Raw genomic sequence first — 18,719 nt, forward strand, 5'->3', positions numbered from 1 at the left:
TAGTGGCCTTTATGGCTGGGGAGAAAGTTTGGAGCAAGTAGGTTTAGTAATGTTCCCAATGTAAGTTTCCAAAATTTGGGGGCGTTACACGCCGTTTGTTTGGTCAATAAGTTATTAACTAACTTAACAACTTTTTTTTGAAGCAGAACAATAAATTGAATAATTAAAGAGAGTCAACAACCAATAAATCAGAAAGCCACGTAGGGCATGACAGATTCCAAGAAGAATAAAAGCTCCCTCGCACGTTTTCCTCGCCAAACCATGAGCAACATCATTTGCTTTCCTTGAAATGTGCCTGAATCATTCAATTGGCAAGGATTCCACCTCCTTCAAAATGTCTTCAACAAGTAGAGAAACTTTGATGAGCTCCATGGAAGATTATTGATGATGTTCATAACTTCCAAACAGTTCGATTCCACCTCTGTTTGAATTCTTGCTTCAAGGGTAAGGGATTGGTTCAGCACTTTGAGCCCTTCTAAGATTTCTAGGGATACCAAAGCTTTGATGGGCCATTTCCTTTATAGGTGAAGATAACTCGTGTTTGGGATTTCGGAATGACAATAAATGATAGAGCGCAAGTGTACACCTGTCACAAGTAGTAAAACAGAATGAGTAATCCGAGTATCGATCCTAAGGGACAAACAAAGTCTTTTTATAAGAAATGTTAATGATCGGTGACTTTGTAATTGATTTTGGGGTAAGAAATAATAAGGATAATGTTGGTGTTGATAATTAAAGACTCAATGCAATAAATCCAGCCCAATTACTTCAAATTAGCTAAAAATAGAACAATTTTTTACAACTAGGTGCCAGACGCCTCTCGCAAATTTTCTTCGGTTTTACTTCGCCATCTTCTTATGTCTAAGTGATATTGAAGGTATAAGTCCATCCATAATATGTCTATTAGAAAATTTAACTTAATTTAATAAAAACCAACCGTAACCTTAGGTCGAGGTTCTATGTCTACACTACCCGAGCGAAATCTTTATGTCTAAAGTATTTCTCTCCAAAGTTAAATCACTAAAGTTATAAAAATGTATCAACCCTTTCAATATTGATGCTTGGTTAAAACATTAATTGGTCAAATCAAGTTTTATCTTATGGAAACAACTTTAAGTGATAAAAGAGGAAAAAAACGCCTTTTGCCTTGTTGGATTTTAAAAACTTTAGCTAACTATCCATAACCGGGCTTCTGAAAAATAAATTCAGCTCGTGATAATAAAGGCAAAACAAAATTTAATGTTGATGGAAGTAGATGACATGATTAAAAGATTAAAACAAGCTAAAAATGGTGGAGTTGTAACCCGAATGACCCTAACCTGTTCTCTTTCAAGATTGGGGAGCAATACTCAGTCAATTCCACAAGGTTGTGTGATTACAACTTCAAAGATAGAGAGACAAAGAGAAATAAAGATGCACGAGCTTGCTGAAATTTTAATTGAACAAGATTAAAACTTTACAATTGGAAAGTAACAAGCTGAAAAATAAGAATGAATTTGAAATAGGCAAGGTTTAAAACAATAGCAACAAAAAACTAAGGGAAACAATGAGGTAAGCTGAGAAATAAGTGTCTAAAGCTGAAAGTGATCACTTAAGAATGATGATTGAAGTGAACGAGCTGCTAAATTTATAGGGACTTCAAGGTGGTTAGGAGGTTGAGAGTTTTGTGGAAAGTCATCTATTTCAAACATCTTTTAGTTGGTTTGTTGTTGAACTGGCAATCTTCAATGCCTGGAAGACACGTGGAAGGGCTTGGGGAAGCTTTAAATCCCACCAAACCGTGCGTTTTACGTTAAGGTCATTCTTGGGATTGGGGAAGGCGCCAAGCGCCTAGCTCGATACTTTTCTACACAAAATTGTAATTTTGTTAGAAATCAACTCTAAATGATGTAAAAACGTCCTATATGCATGTATAACCTAAGATAACTTCAAATGAAAGGTTTTGGACACTAAACCAAGCTTAAAACACGATTTATGAGTTTAAAACGTTAGAAAACAACACCAATTTAGCTTCTTTTTACCCTAATAAACAACGGAAATCACATCCCCAAACTTGGCCTTTTGCTTGTCCACAAGCAAACTTAACTATTTATATCACTTAAATCACATGCGACAATCTTAAGCAACGTCGAACATAATTATAAACTAGACTTGCTTTTCATATAGTGTCTCAGGAAAGATCGTCAAAACCTTATCGTCTCCATATCTTTAAAAGCCAAATTACCATAAGCCAACAATGTTCAAAACAATAAAAAGTTTCTTAAAATCTTTTCCTTTTTCAAAACATGAAAACGTTTTGACAACGCTCTAGAATTTTCACATTTCCTTTTTCACTTAAATTTTAACACTGAAGGAATGGCTACTAGCCCCTGTGGGGATTTCCTCCACAGCTTTGTTGAGGTATTTCAAGTAACAACCGGTCATAACGTATCTACGGTGGGTTGCACGATGTTACACTAGACCCAATTGCTACCCTCGAAGCTGCTTACGACACTCGATCTAAGCTACAACGAGTGTCTACAGTGATAAAAATAATATATTTTATTGCCACTCTTTTTTCTTACCTCTCTTCTTTTTCTCCCACAATTTAAATCTTTTCCCCACTCTTTTTTTTTTACAAAGAACGAAGACCCTTTTATTTGCAAACTTTTTTTTATTCGACTTTTGTTTCCTTGAAAAGACTCTTTTTATATACATTTTCTTTCTAGTGACTCTTTTTCGTAAAAATAATAACATGTTCTTTCATGAATGGAAAAATAAAATTTTCTCTCTAAAAGCAAAAGACTGTCCCCCCAAACTTAGGAGAGATAGTGTCCTCATTGGGAAAAGATTTTTGAAGAGGCAATGAAAAATTCAAAATGAAAGAGAACAAGGACTTCATAAAACATCTACAAAGTTTAAGTTTCAAAAAGAAGAAAAGCAAAGAAAACATGTTATTGAAAAGAACTTGGTCACAAATGGCTCATGGCTTTTTCGAAGAAAAAGAAAACAATCATGGCTTTTTAAGAATCATCATCGACATGAAAAATAAGAAAAGCCACACCAAAATGCTAAATGAGATTAAATTTGCAGCATGCTTTGTTTAAGAAATATACTGCACCAAGGCCAAGAACGAGGGCATGATCGAAATAGGAAGAAACTAGATGGTCATATTTTTACCTTTAAACTCAAAAACAACCAGAAAAACTCACAATACTATCCTACCAAAGCCTAAACATGCAACTAAATTCCAAAAATAATATAACAAGCGCATAAAAAGAAGAATGAAACTTCCCTCGAATGAAGAATCGGCCTCATGGATCAAACGACCAAGCCCCAAGGTAGATGATGCGTCCCCTCTCCTTTTTTTCTTTCTTTCTTTTTTCTTTTTTAAATTAGGATTTAGGACTTTAGCTTAATTAACAAACCCATTTGGAAAAAGAGATCAACAAAGATTCAAGCAATTCAAAGATTCAAACAACCTAAAAGCCCTCAAAACGAAAAACATGTGTTTTTAATATTTTTTATATTTTTGTTTTTTTAAACCCCCCAATTGGAATAAAAACGACAAATTATCGCTCCCTCCTTTATTTTAAGTCAAAACTAACTCCCAAAATTAAAATCACAATTTTTCGAATTTTTGGATCGGGTTGAGGCGCCAAGCGCCTCTCTTAAAAAAAATATTCAAAATTTCAAAAATTTCGCCTAAGCAATTTGTTAACACCTTAATCTCAGCCCAAATAACCTAACTACAATTAAAAACAAGTGAAATTCGAAAAGAAAATAAAAGAAAAATTCTCCTCACTAATTTACAAAAAAAAACCCCTTCAAAATAAATTTTCAATTGAACAAGGAAGGGACTTTTTTTTTTTTTTTCAAACTCTTAACTTCGTGAAAGCTGAATAGAGGCCTTCCCTCAATCTATTTTTTCTCCAAAATATTTTTTAACATGTTGGTCATTGACTTTAAAAATATTTCCTTTTGAATCTTTAAGTTCAGTGGCATCGTGAGGGAAAAATTTTTGAAATTTTAAACGGTCCAGACCATCTGGACTTTAGTTTTCCTGGAAATAATTTTAAACGAGAGTTGGATAGCAAAACTAACTCTTCTATTTTAAAAGATTTAGGCCTAAGTCTCTTATCATGCCATTGCCTAGTTGTTTGTTTAAAAATCTTTGCATTTTTGTAAGAAAAATTCCTATGCTCCTCAAGTTCCATCAGTTGGAGCTTCTTTGATTATCCTACAGAAAATAAATCAAAGTTTAGTCTTTTTGTCGCCCAAAAACCTTTATATTATAACTCTAACGGTAAATGACAAGCTTTTCCAAGAATTAATCTATAAGGCGACATGCCAAGAGGAGTCTTATATGCTGTCCTATATGCCCATAGAGAATCATCCAGTTTTAAAGACCAATCATTTATATTTAAATTGACAGTTTTTTCCAAAATAGATTTGATTTCTCTATTAGACACCTCAACTAACATATTGGATTGGGGATGATAAGTTGTGACTATCCTGTAACGGACATTATATTTAGACTACAAACTTTTTACTGCTCTATTCAAAAAATGAGTCCACTCATCACTTATCAAACATCTATGGGTTCCGTAACGAGTAAAGATATGCTTTTGTAAAAATCGAACAACTACCCTAGCATCATTCGTGGCCGTAGCAATAGCTTATATCCACTTGGAAACATAATCAACAGCTAGTAAAATATAATTCTTACCATACGAAGGAGGGAACGGGCCCATGAAATGGATACCCCATACATAAAAAATTTCAACTTCCAGAATGGGGTTCAGAGGCATCTTATTAAGTTTAGAAATATTACCTGTCCTCTGACACTTATCTCAAACCTGAGCGAAGCTATGTGCATCACAGAATAGAGTGGGCCAGGAGAACCCGCTTTGAAGTACCTTTGCTGCAGTCTTTTGTCCTACGAAATACCCTCAATATGGAGACATATGACAAGCCTCCAAAATTACTTTTTGCTCCTCATCCGCTATCAACCTGCATAGGATTCCATCAGGACCAAGTTTGAACAAAAAAGGCTCATCCTACCTATAATATCTCACATCATGAAGAAACTTTTTTACCTACAGCCGACTGAATTCATGGGGAATAATATGACTTACCAGATAGCTTGCAATGTCGACATACCATGGGACATTTTCAATGCGAAGTAATTGTTCATCAACGAATTATTCTCGAATACCTAATTGACCTTCCTGAAGTGGGGACTCGAGCCTAGATAAGTGGTCGGCAACTTGGTACTCCGTTCTTTACGGTCTCTACGTCAAATTCTTGAACTAGCAAAATCCATCGTATCAAACGTGGTTTTGCATCCTTTTTTGCAAACAAATACTTTAGAGCAGAATGATCAGTATAAACAACTACTTTTGTCCCTATCAGTAAAACCTAAATTTATCGAAAGCAAACACAACTGCTAATAATTCTTTTTTAGTAGTGGTGTAGTTTAGTTGTGCTCCCGTTAAAGTCTTACTTGCACAATATACCTGATGTAAACTTTTATTCCTTCTTTGACCCAACATGACTCCTAAAGCATAATCACTAGCATCGCACATAAGTTCAAAGGGTAACTCCCAGTTAGGTTCTATAATGATTGGAACCGAGCTCAAAGCAGTTTTTAAAATTTCAAAAGCTGTGATGCAAGATCATCAAACATAAATGGTCTATCATTTTCCAAAAGTTGGCAAAGGGGTTTCGAAATCTTTGCAAAATCTTTTAAAAAACGTCTATAGAAACCTCATGGCCTAAAAAACTTCACATTCCTTTAACATTCGTGGTGGTGGTAGTTTTGAAATAACATAAATTTTAGCACAATCCACCTCAATCCCATTTTTTGAAATCTTATGGCCTAGAACTATCCCTTCTCGTACCATAAAATGACACTTCTTCCAGTTTAAAACAAGATTTGTTTGCTCGCATCTTTGTAAAACATTTTCTAAATTCAATAGGTAATCATCAAAAGAATTTCTAAAAACTGAAAAGTCATCCATAAAAACCTCAAGAATATTTTCTACCATATTTGAAAAAATGGTCATCATACACCTTTGAAATGTAGTTGGAGCATTGCATAACCCGAAAGGCATACGCCTAAAGGCAAATGTCCCATACGGACACGTGAACATCGTCTGTTCCTGATCCTCCGGAGCGATGGTAATCTGGTTATATCTCGAATGTCCGTCTAGGAAGCAGTAAAACTCCTTACCTGCAAAACGATCCAACATTTGATCAACAAACGGGAGTGGACCTTGTTTAGTTTGCGATAGTCAATGCAAACTCTCCACCCGCTCACAGTCCGGGTTGATATAAGTTCATCCTCCTCGTTTACCACCACTATCATCCCGCCCTTCATTGGTACGCATTGTACTGGGCTCACCCAGCTGCTATCAAATATAGGGTAGATGACTCATGCGTCTAATCATTTCAAGATCTCTTTTCGAACGACTTCTTTCATTTTTGGATTCAAACGTCTTCGATTTTCAATTGAATTTCTAGCACCTTCTTCCCATGGGATCTTATGCATGCAGAATGCAGGGCTTATCCCTCGAATGTCAGCAATGGTCCAACCAATGGCCTTCTTGTATTTTGTCAATATCTGCAATAATGAAAGTTCATTTTCAGTAGTTAAACTGGAAAAAATAATAACAGGCAAAGTTTTATTAAGTCTAAGATAAGTGTATCTCAAGTGAGAAGGTAAAGGCTTTTGTTCCAAAGTAGGCGGTTCCACAATGGATGATTGCAATGTTTTGCACACTTCCGCCTTTATATCCTCTTTATCCTCTGGTGGATGCGACTCTTCAGCTACTTCGAGCATTCATCTTTTGCAGCATCTAGTTCTTTCTCAATTCCTGTAACTAAAAGATCATAAAACTCATCCAACGAAGCAGGGTTCAAAGTACTAATGGCTGAACATTCTTCTAAATCTCAAGGAAGTTTCATTGCATCAAACACATTAATCTTTACCTCCTCATTATTAACCCTCATTGTTATTTCTCCTTTTCGGAAATTAAACACAGTATCTCCCGTAGCTAGGAAGGGTCTATCTAAGATGATAGGTACGTCCAAATCAGCCTCGCAATCTAAGATGATGAAGTCCGCAGGGAAGATAAACTTATCTACCTAAACTAGAACATCTTCTATTTTTCCTTCAGGCTTCTTAATATATTTATCCGCTAATTGGAGGGTAACTGTAGTTCGTCTAGCTTCTCTTAAGCCTAATTCTTTGAAAACATATAGGGGCATTAGGTTAATACTAGCACCTTGTCGCATAAAGCTCTACCTAAATTCTTTCCTCCAATAGAACAAGGGATGGTGAAACTGCCGCGATCTTTACATTTTATGGGCAAAAGGCTACCAACAGCTTCACTACTACGCTTAGTCATAGCCACCATCTCATCTTTTCCTAACTTCTTTTTTCTAGACACAATATCCTTTAGGAACTTAGTATAATTCGACATTTGTTCAAAGGCATCAACTAAAGGAATGTTTATGTATAGTTGTTTAAGGATGTCTAAAAACTTTCTAAATTGAGTTTCTTAATTTTTCTTGACTAATCTTTGCGGGAATGGAGGAATCGGGGCAAAAGACAAATTTTTTGTGGCGAAGTGGTTTTTTCTTTCTCTGGTTCACTAGGGGCATTCTGGATTGATGTGAAAGGTTTCTCTACCTCAACCGACATCTTTGGTCCTTCGTAAGATAATCCACTTCTCAAAGTTACCGCCTTGCATTGCTCTTTTCCGTCTCTTTTGGAACTTCAGTATGTCCAAGAAAAGAGCCTTGTAGTCTCGCCTTCAAATCATTGACGAGTTGTCCCATTCGCCTCTCTAAATTTCTCATCGTTGTATCATTTATAACCATGTACTTCTTCATTATATTCTAAAGGCTAGAATTATTATTTTGGGCTGGTTGTGGCAGAACTTGTTGATTCTGAGTAAACTGCTGCGGTGGTGGTTGATTATTCAGATAAGTAGGTGGAACATAGGGCTGCTTGTACTGCTAATTCTGCCATTGGGTTGCTCCACTAGAACTTCCTTGACCTCCCCATGAAAAGTTGGGATGGTGTCTCCACCCTAAATTGTACATGTTTGAATAGGGGTTGAAGTTCTGATTGTTCCCATGACCTACATAATAAACAGAAACTAGAGTATGCAGACAATTCTCATAAACATGGTTATCACTACAATAAGAACTAACAATTTCATTAATTTGGCAAACAGGAGAAGGGGCAGTATATTTGCACAGGTTGTGCAGGTTGTACCGGTGTAGCCGGTGTATTCTTCCTGTCTAAGGCCATCTCATTGAGCATTTTTTTCATTGTCACCATCTCTTTCTGTATCAAAGTTGCGATGTTCAATGCCAACACTCCTGTTGTGTCTTCCTTCTTAGATGCAGGTTTCAACCTTTGAGAAAACTATAGCTCATTGTGGGATGCTAGGTCCTCCAAAATATCAACTATTTCGTTGAAGGACTTCTTCGTGAAGCTCCATTTGTAGAATTCTTGAGCATCATTTTAGTGAGATGGTCCAAACCTCGAAAGAAGTGCTCGATCTGGATACATGCTGGTAATCCATGGTTTGGACACTTTCGTAACAATTCCTTGAATCTCTCCCATGCCTCATGCACTAGTTCGCGATCATATTGTCTAAAGCTGACAATCTCTTCCCTTATGTCAGCATGACGAGTAGGAGTGAAATACTTTGTAAGCAACTTCTCTTTTGGCAACCCCCATGTTGTAATTCATCCTGGCGGGAATGAGTTGAGCCATGTTCTTGCCTGATCCTTAAGAGAAAATGGGAAAAGAGTTAACCTCAATGCATCATCAGCTATATTTGGAAATCTAAATGCACCAGCTATTTGAGGAAAAATTTTGAGATGATCATGAGGATCTTCGTGTTCACGCCCCCCGAACCGTCCTAATGTCTGAAGCATTTGAAACATAAGCGGCTTGAGTTCAAAGTTGACGGCTTCTGAAATGGGATTGAAGATGACATAATCCAAATTTTGGAATGCTGTGGCAACATATTCTTGCATGGCCACGTCTCTATTATCTGCCATCAAGATATGATTGAACTCATTGTTTTGTTGTTGACCTGCCATATTTGCATTAACAACTAATGGGTCTCCAAGATTTTGTGGTGGAATCCCGTCCATAACGGTGATGGTACTTTCACTATCGCTTTCGAAATCTCTCTTTCTTTTTCTTTCTTCTTCTTCTTTTTTTTTTTTTTGCTTTTCTCTCTGTTTTCTGAGTCTCCGTTCTTTTCTCGACCTAAGACAGGTTCTTTCAATTTCAGGATCAAATAGCAACAGAAATGAATTCGTGCACATGCACTGAACAATCACCTTCGTGGTTGGATATAAATCAAGATGTTTGAGAACAGAAACGACAATCACAAAAATCGATCACAAAAAATAATAAAATACTAAAACAAATATTCCCTGGCAACGACGCCAAAAACTTGTCTGGGATTTTGAAAAGACAATAAATGATAGAGCGCAAGTGTACACCCGTCACAAGTAGTAAAACATAATGAGTATTCCGAGTATCGATCTTTAGGGACAAATGAAGTCTTTTTATAAGAAATGTTAATGATCAGTGACTTTGTAATTGATTTTGGGTAACAAATATTAAGGATAATGTTGGTTTTAATAATTAAAGACTCAATGCAATAAACCAAGCCCAATTACTTTAAATTAGCTAAAAATACAACAATTTGTTCCAATTAGGCGCCAGACGCCTCTCCTAAATTTTCTTCGGTTTTATTTCACCATCTTCTTATGTATAAGTGAGTTTGAAGGTATAAGACCATCCCTAATATGTCTATTAGAAAATTGAACTTAATTTAATAAAAACCAACGGTAACCTTAGGTCGAGGTTCTATGTCTAGGCTACCCGAGCGAAATCTTTATGTCTAACGTATTTCTCTCCAAAGTTAAGTCATTAAAGTTGTAAAAATGTATCAACCCTTTCAATATTGATGCTTGGTTAAAACATTAATTGGTCAAATCAAGTTTTAACTTATGAAAACAACTTTAAGTGATAAAAGAGGAAAAAAACGCCTTTTGCCTTGTTGGATTTTAAAAACTTTAGCTAACTATCCATAACCGGGCTTGGGAAAATAAATTCAGCTCATGATAATAAAGGAAAAACATAATTTAATGTTGATGGAAGTAGCCGACATGATTAAAAGAGTAAAACAAGCTAAAAATGGTGGAGTTGTAATCCGAATAACCCTAACCCGTTCTCTTTTAAGATTGGGGAGCAATACTCAGTCAATTCCACAAGGTTGTGTGACTACAACTTCAAAGATAGAGAGAAAGAGAGAAAGAGAGAAATAAAGATGCACGAGCTTGCTGGAATTTAAATTGAACAAGATTAAAGCTTACAATTGGAAAGTAACAAGCTGAAAAATAAGAATGAATTTGAAATCAGCAAGGTTTAAAACAATAGCAACTAAAAACTAAGGGAAACAATGAGGTAAGTTGAGAAATAAGTGTCTAAAGCTGAAAATGATCACTTGAGGATGACGATTAGGGTGAATAAGCTGCTGAATTGATAGAGACTTCAAAGTGGTTAGGAGGTTGACAGTTTTGTGGAATTGGCAATCTTCAATGCATGGAAGACACGTGACAATCTTCAATGCATGGAAGACACATGGAAAGGCTTGGGGAAGCTTCAAATCACACCAAAACGTGCATTTTACATTAAGGGCATTCTCGGGATTGGGGAAGGCGCCAAGCGCCTAGCTCGATAATTTTCTGCACAAAATTGTAATTTCCGTTAAACTCTAAATGATGTAAAAACGTCGTATGTGCATGTATAACCTAAGATAAGTTAAAATGAAAGGTTTTGGACACTAAAACAAGCTTAAAAACACGGTTTTTTAGTTTAAAACGTTAGAAAACAGCACCAATTTAGCTTCTTTTTACCCTTATAAACAAGAGAAATCAACCTGCCACGATGAAGCGTCCTTCCCAGTCACGAACAACTCACCTAATTCCACCGGCATGCAGTGAATCCACCCATGTAGCGTCAGAGTTGATTTTCCACTGGTGTTACGTCGGGGAAATTAGCCAATGGGGCTAGGGAATTCCTTTTCCTCCTTGATCAGGTTCTTTTCAAGATTCTTTGTGAAATCATTTAACTTGCTTTCAATAATAATTATAAGCTTCTGGGGGCATGCCTGCTCATTTGTGCTGTGGACAATCTGATTTCTATACGTCCAGATACACTATAGTAGAATTAGTCCTGTTTGTCTTTTGAGCTGATCCGAGTCTCTCCAAATCCAGTCAAAATAATCCATTGTCGTCCATTCTAACTTGTCAAAATTAAACGAGTAAACATTGAAATCTAAATAAATTGCACACAGATCCCGAACAAACCTTCAATTCCAGAACAGATGAGTGCTTGTCTCTTCTTTCTCTCGACAAAGCGGGCACCCTTTTTTGGTTATAATTTTTTTAGAAATTAACAAATTCTGCCATCTTCGTACCCCATAGGTCCGCCCCAATAAGCATGTCGTAGGGAAGGACAAATATTGGTGCAAAACATAAGAGACCTTATCCATTTAACGATTTCGCCCTGATTTTGATTCCATACATCAGACCCTCCGTAGGGGTGGTCGCTCTAGGACGACACGCAAGCTGTGCATTAAACCTCATGTTGTAAACCAATGGAGGAGACCATAGGATGTGTTGTCATACATCCTTCTCCCACTTACTATAAATATTTTCTCCATTCACTTTGGTATTAAACCATGCAAACACCTTCCGTAGGGAGGCCGCGCTTAGGGCGACACGAGGTCGAGAATGGAACTCACGGTGTGAACTTATATGGAGAACATGAGGGAAAAAAAATGTATTTATATACCGCATATATCTTATACACTTGGTATATTTTATATATACCTAATCCTCTCACCTAGTATTTTAAAACTAGGGTTTATTACTTAGGTAAAATCCTGCTAACTGAAAGTATGTAAGTTTATGAGTTCGCCCAATATAACTTTTATATTGAATTTATTTAACACTAATGTTTCAGTTCATTAGACACCTTAACGAACGAACCACATCATTGTATGCGATAAAATAATGACTAATTCAACCCTCAAGTCGGTTCCCAGGTAGAGGTGTTCCTTACGGTCCGCTTACGTACTTCAGTCTAGACAGAACTTTCCTTAGATAGGGTTCCATTATAGGCAATATTTTATATCAACATTTTATTTCGTCGTTTTAAACCTATTTAAAACTGAAAATAAAAAGTATATAATACCTAAGGTAAAATCAATTTCAAACCTTACCCTTTAAAATTAATTATTAAAGACCTAGGGTATGCATGCCACTCTTGATTATAAACTTTAATTTCTATTCACCAAACTTATAACTCCTATAAATTTAAAGAAATTAAAACTACAATCATGCATCAATTACACACATTAATATAACATTTATATTTACTAAAGTAATGTCATGCTCAATGGAAATTTATTTTCATCTAATTAATACAACACTTATATTAATTAATAATGAAAATAAATCATGCTATCATACATTATAACTATTATATACATATGATGCATGAACAGGCTTAACCTATGGTGGGATTTTAAACCATATGACATACTTTGTGCAACATATATAACTAATTAAGTATACATTCATAATGCATAATAATTCAATAGCAAAATAGACCGGTTTTTGGCTGCATATAAGAAATGAAACAAAAGCAAAAAAATATATATGTATATATATTTCTCTCCCGACGCTTAGTCGCCCGAGACGTGGGACAACACCTAAGCGCTGCCCCTTCTACTACAGGCCTGAGCTGTCGGATTTCTGTAGTTCTTGCAGGGCTTAGGTGCCACTACTCAACAATTAGGCGCTAGCGACAACACCTAGGTGCCGCCCCCAGCACCGAGGCATTGTCCGCTCGGCCAGTTTCTCTTGTTTTTCTTCACTTCTCTAGTACTCTTTCACAACAACTCCTTGCATTGAATGCCACGGACTTACAGGCTCGATTTACCGAATTAAACATCCAAAACAACAGGCCCTTACATTGATCAAATGAACGAAAAAACTGCATGTCTAATGCCAAAAACTGAAAACATCTATTTGCAAACAACATTCATCAAATGTCGAAAAAACACCCACCATACTTTTCTTTGTAATTCAAAACAAGATCGACAGCAGAGCCTAGGCTCTGGTACTATTAAAGGGATCAAATGTCGCAGTGGAAGCGCGTGTGCTTCAATCTTGTTTTGGAAATACAACCAAGAAAAGACATAAGCATTATTAAAAGGAGGCAGTGAAAGATACCTTTGAAAACACTTTTTCAATGTAGACACCAACGCCACCAAAAAGCCTTCATCACTATCCTCTGGACGTTAAGAACTCGGTTTGTGGGAACCGTCTTAAAACTGAGAGGGAGATCGAGAGATTGGGAGAGTGGATTTTTGCTAGAGTTTCAGAAACTCAATCAACCGACGTTCAGGGGACTGAAAGAAAAAACGGCGAACCTCCCTTTTATAAGGGAGGAAGAGTGAGGGGGAAGTCACAACTTCTCCACTTCCCACCAAAGTGGGAAAACCTCCCCCACTTTCCACCATTGGAAGGTTTTTCCTCGCATTTTTTCTTTTCTGTTCTTTCTTTATTTATTTAATTTAATTAAAACAATTTTAATTAAATGAATAATTAATTAAATCTAATTTAATTAATTACAAAAAATAATTAATAATTAAATTAAATTAAATCTAATTGAATTTAACCAAATTAATATATCCTATTAATTTAAGTAAATCATATTTAATTAAATTAAATTTAAATTAATCAACCATATTATAATCAAATTCTAATATCTATCTCTCTTATAACTTTGAATCTAATTGAAAATTAACTTTATATCATAATGTATCAACATACATTATATTAATTGCATCTCATACAAGTAACTTTAATTCCCTTTTGACTAATTTGAACAATTCAAATTCTTTTCAAGACTAAATGTTCTTAACTGTAACGACCCAGAATTTCCCCCACACTTCTAAGTCACGTTAACTACCCAACTGATTAAACTTAACCCCAAACGCATGATGCCAACTCCCTATGCAACAATTATATAAAATCAAGTTTCACCTCTGGTCAATTCAACAATAAATCAATTTCATAGAATATCGTTCAACAACATCCGTGGACAACCTCACGGGGCAATTTTATTATTGAAACTAGGCAAAACTCAATGAATGGTAGAGAACTAAGATAGACACCTATCCTGAAATAAAGTCAATACCAAGTAGGAACCTACCAAATTATTCAAACATGAACGAATAGTTTATTGACCATAACATAAGGGCTTAATTAATAACTTAAGCTAAGCAAGAATGACTAAGCAGCCTATGATTCTCGCTCGTCATGCCTCCTCCGTCTCATCACCATGGTCGCCCACGAGTCCTTCGCCTGAAACAATCATTGTAGAGGGGGTGAGTATATAAAATATACTCCGTAAGTAGCCCTCACCAACAACACACACACACATCATGCTCAACTAAATCATGAAACATTCATAGTCATGTCTTTCATCACATCATGCATTCAAACATAGACACATCCCATAAAATTTGGTGACAACCACAACCAGGAACACGTTAACTACCAACCTCTAGTCTCCCTAACATCTCAAGTACCTCTACGCTTATCACAGCTATCCTAGCCTTCCACAGTTAACTCCTTCGAGTAGAGTCGGCCCCTGACCATTTTTACCCAGAGCTCCGACACTACTGCATCGGCCCTCGACCATTTTTACCCGAGGCCCCGATGAATTCACCCTCTATTGGCCTTTGACCATTTTTACCCAAGGCCCCAATAGCCTTCTTTCCAAAGAACTCCTCGTATCGACCCTCAACCATTTATACCCGAGGCCCTGACACTCACTCATTCATTTCCTCCAAGAATCCAACTCTCACCAGAGTCTTACTATATACTTTCTTAAGCCATTACCCCTGCATCTTTCAACTCATAAATACAATTCAGCATGCTTCCACAACATAAACAACATTCTAATAATGAAATAAAAACTAATCATGCTCTCACAATATAACTTTTCCTAACAACGGCTCCACAATGAGTTTCGTCACAACAAAGCATAACCAAACAAATTTTAAACCATTGGAGTCCGACACAGTTCACCGAAAACACTTAATATCCAGCATCAATATTCAATAAGCATTACTACGTATAATAACGCACAAGATACGCCGAACAACTCATGCATATTCAAACAACAAACATTTCTACAACAATACTCAGCAGTTTAACAAAGCAGAAACCTCACCATTTTCACCGACATATATCCAACACTACTTCAAGTATACCTATTAACACAACGAGAGTTATTTAGCACAATGACGTAACAAAATTAATATTAAACGCCACAAAACCAGCACATTAGAGACCATTTAACATACATTAACGCACGCACACGCCCCTTATCTACTTACTCATAACCGCGCCCTTAAGTTTTGCGTCGACCTCACACCTAAGCACTGAAACAGAAAAATACAGCAAGTTACATACACTATTTAGCCTCGAAATCAATTCTAAAATGGTTCAAATGACTCATTACCACCAAAACCGACTTCGTATAGGTGTGGGTCACCTAGATCTAGCTCGCCAAGGTGTGGGTAGCCTAAATCCAGCTTCGAACGGATGTGGGTCACCGCCAAACGTCCTAAACGCTGCTGTAATGCACAAATCCCGCCGCTGGAGTTGCTGTTCGTCGGATCGTAGCAGCAGGTCGTCGAGATTCGTCGCGGATCTGACCCGTTCGCCGTGCGCCGCCGCGGATCTAACCCGTCGCCGTGTGTTGCCGCAAGGAACGCTGCAGGGAGCGGTGCTGGTTTGTTGCAGACCGCCGGGGAACGCGTCGTCGCTGCTGTAGATCGTCGGGACGTCGGGGAAGTCGCGCCGCCGCCGCTGCTGCTACATATGCCGCCGCCGCTGCTGCTACGGGTGTGGTCGCCGGCCGCCGCTGCTGCTATTTCGAGGAGGCCCCGCCGCTTCCGTCACCGACGTGAGGTGTGGTCGCCGGTGAACAAGAAGAAGAAGAGGGGTGGGTGACGGCTAGGGCAACAAGGGAGGAGAGAAGAAGAAGATGAAGTTTTGTTTTCTTTTTCCTCTTTTTTCCTTTGTTTTAAAACCAACTTAACCCAATAAAGGCCCAACAAGTCCAAGCCCAAGAGAAAAGAAATCCATTCCATCTTAAAACAAGACCCACTACACGAAGTCCAGTAAATATAAATTTAATTGGAGTTTAGAGCCCGATAAATATGTATAAATTTAATTTAACTATCCTTACGGGCTAGCAAGAAAACTTAATGGACCTATAGATCGGAAGCTCCAACGATACAAGATTAATTGATTAAAATCATTAACCATATTAATCAACATTCGTTAACTGTCGGTCACTCCACTAAAGCTCACATTTGCACTCTTCTCACTATAAATTATTTTTCGTCCACGGATTTTGACTATTATCAATAAGTCAATCTTTTACGAGTATTATTAACCACAGCTGGGTCAAATTACCGTTTTACCCATGTGTTGCATCTTGGACCTTAAGTACTGCCGATCCTCTAATGAACAACCTTGTTATGGTCCGACCAATAACAGGAAGTCCCTATCGGGCCAGTGAGAGGGTGGGTCGCCTAAGTCTCGGAGTCAACACTAAAGGGAAAACTCATCTTCTCACATAAAGTCGGGGATGAGTGAATTTCATCTTGTGTAGTTATGTTTCCAGCTCTCCACTCAGTTTCATCCCTAAAATGGTAGGAATGTTGAGTTGGCGACTCGGACCACTATCACCCATACAAATCAAAGGACGAGTTCTAACAGGCAGGAGTCCATAACTCACTCAAGATTGAGATCGAGTTACCTGGTCATTCTATTGAAATATTAATCTATTAGCACGGTGTAGCTAAAGATTAATTATCTCGCGGTCCGATCTTATACAAACTCATTGTATAGGATACCTCCACTCGCATGTCTCCATATGAACGACCTGGATCAAGTCATTTGTAACTATTACAAAGTGGGTCATATCAATAGTGTTACCAGGATAAGGTAGCCAACCTTATCCATATACTATAGACCCTTTAAGTAACTACTGGAACACTATCTACCTATGTATCGAATATATACTGTATATATATACATTGTATATGAAATATATATGATGTATATGAAATATATATTATATATCTGTTATATACTGTTCCAGTTACATGACATAACCATGGATGTTAGTTTATTGGATTTGAGTTAATGCAATTCTAAGCGAAACATCATTAACAACTTTATGGAATAAATGTTTTTTTTATGTTTACAAACCACGGGTTTAAGGCATAAATACCAACAATGTCGTGTAGTGACTAAAGTTTGTCCTATTGTCGAGTCTACTTACGTACAGTTGACTGGTTCATATTGGTGGGTTCTTTTGCATCAATTGGGGTGTTGTCCTCATGGCAACTTATAGCAATGTGTCATTTCTTTCCGCATTTAAAACGAACTATAGTTCCTAACAAACAACACCCCCAATGACGCCTCCCGCCAGTGTTACATTCTGCTATTTCATAATTAGGCCTTATTAGCGATTAGGCGCCTTTCTCTGACCATGAGATTGGTTCATCATGGCATATCCTAAAGTTGTTGTGGATTACAAGATGCTTTTTCCAACTTCCTCTTATGTCGTGAGGAAGATCCTAGCCTCGAAGGTACTTGGGGCTAACTTGTTGAACAATTGTCAATTAATGCAGCTGCTCAAACTGTTTAGCATAATTTGGCAGAGAGAGCTGTCATGAAACGTTGAATACCATCCTTTAAAGGGATCGAATCTCCAGCAGAAGTGGGTGATCACTTGTGATTAAACTCCGTTTAGAAACAACACATTAATGGTTTTTAAAATATAACAATTTCTATTAAATTAGAAGTTAAACCTCTTGGAAAGAAGGTCACTTACTTTTGTAGACCGTTGGCAAATCTTCTTCCCCGAGCACGGACCTTCATTCGGCATGAACACAAATAACGAACGCACAAACCAAAGGTTATACACCACCACGAAGTTTCCTTGCTATTACTCTAGCAACAAGAACCCAGATTGTGGGATCTTCATTGAAAAGAAAACGGTATGAAATTTCTTGTTTTTCAAGATTATGAGAGAGATTGTTTGCAGTATGTTATTGCCAGAAAGCAATCAATCAACCAAAACCACAGAGATTTCTCTTTGTTTTAAAAGCATGAGGGAAGAGAGAGAGTGGAAGTAACCTCTCACTCTCCACCTCACCATTTCCGAGCAAAAAGTGATGGGAAGTGGTAGGTTTGTTAATTATGTTAAAAACATTGTTGAATGAGAAATTTTGACAAATTACTAAATGCCACATCATAATTTAAAATTATATTTTGGACCAATCATAAAATTACACATGTCCTAAATTAATTTTAAATCAGCAAATCAAATTGTGCCACATGTCTCTTTCATGGTCATTCGATGAAATGAACTAGTTGGATCAAAACGATAAAGAGACTAGGTCCAAGCCCATGGCCCAACAAAATCCACCAAGACTCTATAAATAGATGAGGTCACCTCTCATTTAGGGGAGGCGGGGGAAAGATCCAGAAGCATTGGAGAATTCGGAGGAGCAAGAAGAAAGAAGAAAGAAGAA

The 18,719-nt window shown here is 37.1% G+C and overlaps 1 long non-coding RNA gene and 1 other non-coding gene across 2 annotated transcripts; one reads left to right on the forward strand and one right to left on the reverse strand.

The window, feature by feature from the left end:
- Nucleotides 1–8,572: 8,572 nt before the first annotated feature.
- LOC148210688 (small nucleolar RNA R71) lies at nt 8,573–8,679 on the forward strand. The gene has a single exon (XR_015792045.1). It is a non-coding gene; the product is annotated as a small nucleolar RNA R71 (small nucleolar RNA).
- Nucleotides 8,680–14,244: 5,565 nt separating this feature from the next.
- LOC148210689 (uncharacterized) lies at nt 14,245–16,141 on the reverse strand. The gene is made up of 4 exons (XR_015791891.1): nt 15,626–16,141; nt 15,501–15,545; nt 15,335–15,374; nt 14,245–14,460 (listed from the first exon to the last, which is right to left on the reverse strand). It is a non-coding gene; the product is annotated as an uncharacterized LOC148210689 (long non-coding RNA).
- Between the last annotated feature and the right edge of the window lie 2,578 nt (nt 16,142–18,719).

This window comes from Momordica charantia (genome assembly GCF_013281855.1).
Source record: "Momordica charantia cultivar OHB3-1 chromosome 6 unlocalized genomic scaffold, Mcharantia_2.0 BLBB01000006.1, whole genome shotgun sequence".
In the NCBI taxonomy this organism is placed as follows: domain Eukaryota; kingdom Viridiplantae; phylum Streptophyta; class Magnoliopsida; order Cucurbitales; family Cucurbitaceae; genus Momordica; species Momordica charantia.